This window comes from Nyctereutes procyonoides, unplaced genomic scaffold, assembly GCF_905146905.1.
Source record: "Nyctereutes procyonoides isolate TBG_1078 unplaced genomic scaffold, NYPRO_anot_genome, whole genome shotgun sequence".
NCBI classification, from domain to species: Eukaryota; Metazoa; Chordata; class Mammalia; order Carnivora; family Canidae; genus Nyctereutes; species Nyctereutes procyonoides.
Genome location: NW_026574962.1, coordinates 60885 through 66989, shown reverse-complemented (window position 1 = coordinate 66989; position 6105 = coordinate 60885).

Genomic DNA, 6105 nt, shown 5'->3' with positions numbered 1-6105 from the left:
CAATGTATAAAATTTCTTCACACCATTCCCTCATAGAGTAATGTTTCATATCTCATTATCACTGAAAATTCTAGGCCGCATAACAGTTGGGAAAACTATGGAAGAAATGCAAGATAATGTGGATATAGACACTATAAAACAGTCTCTCCCAGTCTCTCTCAGTTGAGGCAAAGTATTGCCTTGTTGCATCTCATACTGTAAACAAGTGTCTCTTTCCCAATATATTTTATGACACTTTATTTTTAATTTTTGTGCTTTTTCTCTGTGATTTCACTGTGTAGAATGGCCCCTGACGACATGGCAGAATACTTTCTAGAGTTCCCAAGAAGAAGCAAAAAGATGTGCCTCAGGGAGAAAACATAATTGTTATCTAAGCTTACTCAGTTCCATTAGTTGTAGCACTATTTATTGGCTATGAGTTTAATGACAATAAATCAATAATACATATTAAATAAGGTGTCTTGAAACAGACAAGCATACAAAACAGGGCTATGTGTGTATCGACTCATGAAAATGTGAGGAGAAGCTGGTAGGACCCTAACCCTGTATTTCCCCTGGGAGGAATTGAGTCAGTGTTTGCTAACATGTTCTCTTATAAAACATGAGCACCGTGATAATAAGAATTCACTAAATACGTAAGGCCTCTACCTAGTGTCAAGAACATAGTGCTTCATAAATATTAGCTATTATGGTTTCACCTTTTATCAGCGTCCCTTTGAATAAGAGAATCAATGTTTCAAAACCAAAATATAAGATAAAAATGTTTAAATCTGTTTGAAGCTTTAAGAGGTCTCACCAGTAATCTAAACCGGAAGCATCCTTCCTGACATATACATATGAGATAAGAATTTCACAGCACAAAACAGCACAGATCATTGTAGTCTGATAATACGATTCATGGAAATAAGCCGCTCTCAGGAATTATTTGCTCCAGTGCATTAAAAATCATTCAATGGTGGATAAATTAGGTAATTTTATTTCATTCAATTAACATGCCTCCTATCACTAGCGAGGCTTGAGAACAAATACAATAAGTAAGATATCAAGGAGGAAATATCCAGTTCAATATTAACCTACACAACAAGCCACAGAGTTAGAAATGCAAACCAAAGTTTTCAATAACTTTATGTCATGGACTCCAGTTAGTATATATATAGACTAATCGGATGTCATATCCATTAAATCACACTCTCAAGGAGTAAAATCCACTCAACATAAAGAGTTTATAAGCAAAATTTGTCACATTCATTATATTCATGGCCTTAGTTCCCTCAAAATATCTGGGCCAGGATCAGAAATAGAATCAAATTTATATCCATGATTTAAACATTTTGTATAAAAATAACGTTAATACACATCATTGCAATTTCTTTAGAACTCTGAGTAAAAATAGGAAGAAACAAAGTACGCAAAGTTGTGAAAAGTTATTTCCTTGATGTGAGGTAAGATTAATATACCATGCCAGATATTGCGAGAGCATGAGACAAAAATAAAAATAACATAAAACATTAAGAAAAGGCACATGGTGACTCAGTGCCTGCCTTTGGCTCAGGTCGTGATCCCGGGGTCCTGGGATCGAGTCTCGCATCAGGCTCCCCGCAGGAAGCCTGCTTCTCCCTCTGCCTATAGCTCCGCTTCTCTCTCGGTGTCTCTCATGAATAAATAAAATCTTTGAAAAACAACACTTAAGAAATGGTGAATTTTGTTTGTAAATCTAGGTCTTGTTCAGTCAATTCATATAATAACACCTGAAAAAGAGATCAATAGATAAATCTTAGACAAAGTTTCAATTTAGGGAGCCTGTTGACAGTGGGAATTTAAAAACCAGAAAACGTTGTAGTTAATAAATTGAGGGCTTCTCCTTGTGTGCCTATATAAATGATTTAACGAGAGCACTTTCCTTCTTTTCCCAAAGTGATTGTATGTAGTCTCATAATTAGGATGTATTGTCATATGTAGCCTTCACGATCTGGAAAGCCTACATATCAAAAGAGACTTCACGAAAAATCGCCAAGGGGAAATATGAGTCAATTCAATAATAACTATGTTGGACACAGAGTGACATACAAATGCAAGAAGCCTAGTTTCACATTCTCTTTCACTTTATTCCAGGGTTTCTGTGAGGAGGGCAGAACTTTGAATACACAAGTCAACTGCTAACTCTTCCAACAGCATTCAAAAAAATAAAAGTTGATCAAGCAAAGCTAGGTTTATTTGACATAACAAGAGGGAGAACACACCTTGACAGAGTTTTACTATGATTTGAGATGAAGGAAGTCAAGCGAAGATCATCCTAAGTTGTTGGTACTTGGGTTGCAGAACTCAAACTTTATACCACATGGAAGTGGTCGGGACTGGCAAAGGTTATGACAGAACTTTGGATTGCTGGACATAGCGAAGTGAGATCTTGAAACTCGTCTTGCTGAGCAAGCTGAATTTTAATAGGTAAACTATATTAGCTGGTCAGGGTTTGGGTTTCACCAACCCTAAAGTAAACCCTTGCGGCATAACGTCCTTGATCTTCTTAGCGATATGACTATAACTCAAACATCTCCTCCTCAGTGGTCTATCAGCATATACTCCTCAGCCACTAGAGCTATAAATGTAGGTCTAACAGGAGGGGAGTTTACAAAGATCTACTTGGAGCCACCCAAGAAATGCTTCTGTCCCTAAGTCCCCTTTAGTAAACCATTTGTCTTCAAGCTGGACTTGTCAGTCGTTTTATTCTGTCTTACAGCACTTCTAGCCTTTGGAAGTCATTTTGCATATACTTCCCTCTCACGGAACACATGGCATATTCACATGCTGAAAGGAAGAAGGCTACAATCCAAAATACTTTACCTGGAAAGGAGATCATTCAGAATGGAAAGAGAGATAAAAGAGTTTCCCAGAAAAAGAAAAAAAAAAAAAACCCTTGGATAAACTCAAATAAAGAGCTGAAATATCTACTCAAAACTATGAAACAGGGATCCCTGGGTGGCTCAGTGGTTTGGCAACTGCCTTTGGCTCAGGGCTTGATCCTGAAGTCCTCGGATCGAATCCCACGTCGGGCTCCCTGCATGGAGCCTGCTTCTGCCTCTGCCTGGGTCTCTGACTCTCTCTCTCTCATGAATAAATAAATAAAATCTTTAAAAAAAACTATGAAACATTGATGAAAGTCATTTAAAATGACACAATCAGATGGAAAAATAGTCTATGCTCACAAACTAGGAGTAAATTGTTAAAATGCCCATACTGCCCAATACCCAAGTGTGATATCTTACTGTGCTTTTTAACTTGCCCATCCCTAGTAATGATTTTCAGCGTTTTTTATGTCTTCTTCATCTTTAACTTTTCTTGATGGAATATGTATCTTTATGGGATTCTCTTACTTTTCAGTTATAAGAATTTCTTTATTTCGGATGCAAGTTCTTTTTCAAATGAATCTTTTGCAAATATTTTCTTTCAGTATGTATTGCCTTTTTGATTTCTTTTCTTTCCAAGTTCCCCTCCATATTCCTAAAAACAAGGCCACAACAGTGTTAAACATTGAAAATGTTCAGTAAATTTCAGTTCAATGAATGAGACAAGATGTAATTCTAAGTATTTCAAGCCAAGAACATGAAAGGTGACTGCATTTTCAATTTGCCAATAAAAAAAAAACAATCTCTATCAAAATACCAGCAGCATTTTTCATATTATCAAAACAAATAATACTAAAACCTCTATAGAATCAAAATACATCCCCAATAACCTAAAGAGTCTCAGGAAGGAAGAACAAAGCTGGAGGCATTACAATCTCACATTTTATGATACACTACAAAGCTATAGTAATCGAAACAGCGCGGTGCTGACCAAAAACACATATACTGAGAAGTGGAACAGAAGAAAGAGCCCGGACATAAACCCACACTTCTATGGCCAATTAATCTAGGACAAAAGAGATAGGAATATATGATGGGGGACAGACATCCCCTTCAATTAATGGTGCTTGAAAGCTGGACCACTACACATCAAAGCATAAAACGGAACCACTTTCTTACACCATATGCAAAAATAAGCTCAAAATGGATTAAAACCAAATGTGAGGCATGAAATCAAAAAGCTAGAAGAAAACATAGGCAGCAATCTCCTTGACATTGTTTGCAGCAACATTTTTCTAGATATCCCTCCTCAGGCAAGGGAAACCAAAACTAAAATAAACCATTGGGACTACACCAAAGTAAGTTTTTGCACAATGTAGGAAACCATCAACAAAACCAAAAGGCAACTTACAGAAGAGTAGAAGATATTCACAAATGGCATACCCAGTAGGAGATTAATATCCAAAATATATGAAGAACATATGCAATCCAACACCAAAAAAGTGAAATAATCCAATTAAAATATGGGCAACAATCTGGATAGACTTTTTCCAAAGAAGACGAGCAATGAAGGGGCACTTGCCTGGCTCAATTGGTGGAGCATAACACTTGATCTCAGGGTCATGAGTTCTACCACCACATTGAGCATGGAGTCTTCTGAAGAAGAAGAAGAAGAAGAGGAGGAGAAGGAGGAGGAGGAGAAGGAGGAGGAGAAAAAATGGTGACAAATAGATGGAACACAAACACATGAAAATATGCTCAACGTCACTAATCATCAGGGTAATACACATAAAAACGACAAGGAGATATCATCTTACATCTGTTAGAATGGCTAGAATCAAAAGGCAAGAAATACAATTATTGGCAAAGATGGAGGAAAAGCAACCCTTGTCTACTGTTGGTGGTGCAGCCACTGTAGAAAATAGTACGGAGGTTTCTCAAGAAACTAAAAATAGAAATACCATATGCTCCAGTAATTCCACGACTGGGTATTTACCCAAAGAAAATGAAACACTAATTCAAAAAGATATACACACCCTATGTTTACTGCAGCATTATTTGAAATAGCCAGCTAATGGAAATAATCCAAGTGTCCATCAATAGATGAGTGGAAAAAGATGACGTACTATATAGAGACAATGCAATATTATTCCACCACAAGCAAAGAATGATACCTTGCCATTGGTGATAACATGGACAAACTGAGAGGGTGTTACGTTAAGTAAAATATGTCAGAAGGAGAAAGACAAATGTCATATGATTTCACTTATATGTGGAATCTAAACCAAACGAATAAACAGTGGAAAGAGTCACAAATATAGAGAAATTGTAGCTTCTAGAAAAAAAGGGGAGAGGGAAGGCAAAATGAGTGAAAGGGAGTGGGAGATACGGGCTTCCAGGTATGAAATAAATGGAATAAATGTCAGGAGAATAAAACGTAAAACGCAGGGAATATAGTCAGTAATTGTTGTGGCATTGTGTAATGACAAATGGAATTTACGCTTGTGAGCACACCGTAGCAGACAGACTTGCTGAATCACTATGTTGTAACCTGAAACTAACGTAACATTGTGTGTCAACTGTACTTCAATAAAAAAGTAATAAAAATGATTTTTATAAAGTTCTCACCAGAAAGAAAGATAAGTGTGTGAGGTGATGGATGAGAATGGTGTAATCTCTTCACAATATATAAGCGATTCAAGTCATCATGTTGTACACCTTATCACTGCATAATTTTATATCAAGGATGTCTCAATAAAGTCAAAAAATTTCTTAATAAAATAGTATGCTAATTAAAATAAACAGTCACAAGAGACACTTCATTTATACGAAATGCTCAAAACAGGCAATATATATGACAAAAAAAGTAGACAAAATGTTGACTAAGGCTGGGAAATGCAGAAAATGAAGAGTTCCATTACAGAGCAAAGGTTTCCATTTGGGGTGATGAAAGTGCTCTAAAATTGATCACCAGAGCGGTTGCACAATTCTGTGAACACACTATGAACCACTGAACTGTACACTTTAAATCTGGCACTTGTGCGGTATGGAAGTACATGTCAACCAAAGTTTCATGAACAAAACAAAAACATCTCCTGAGTCATCATAACCAGAAAGATAATTTACCTGTATAGATTATTCATTCTTGTGTCAAGAGGACTGCAGTCACCTCTCACCACCGTCCTCGACACTCTTCCAAAATATATTACGTAAGACAGATGACTTGCACATTGACTCTTAGCTACATGATAGGACTTATAAT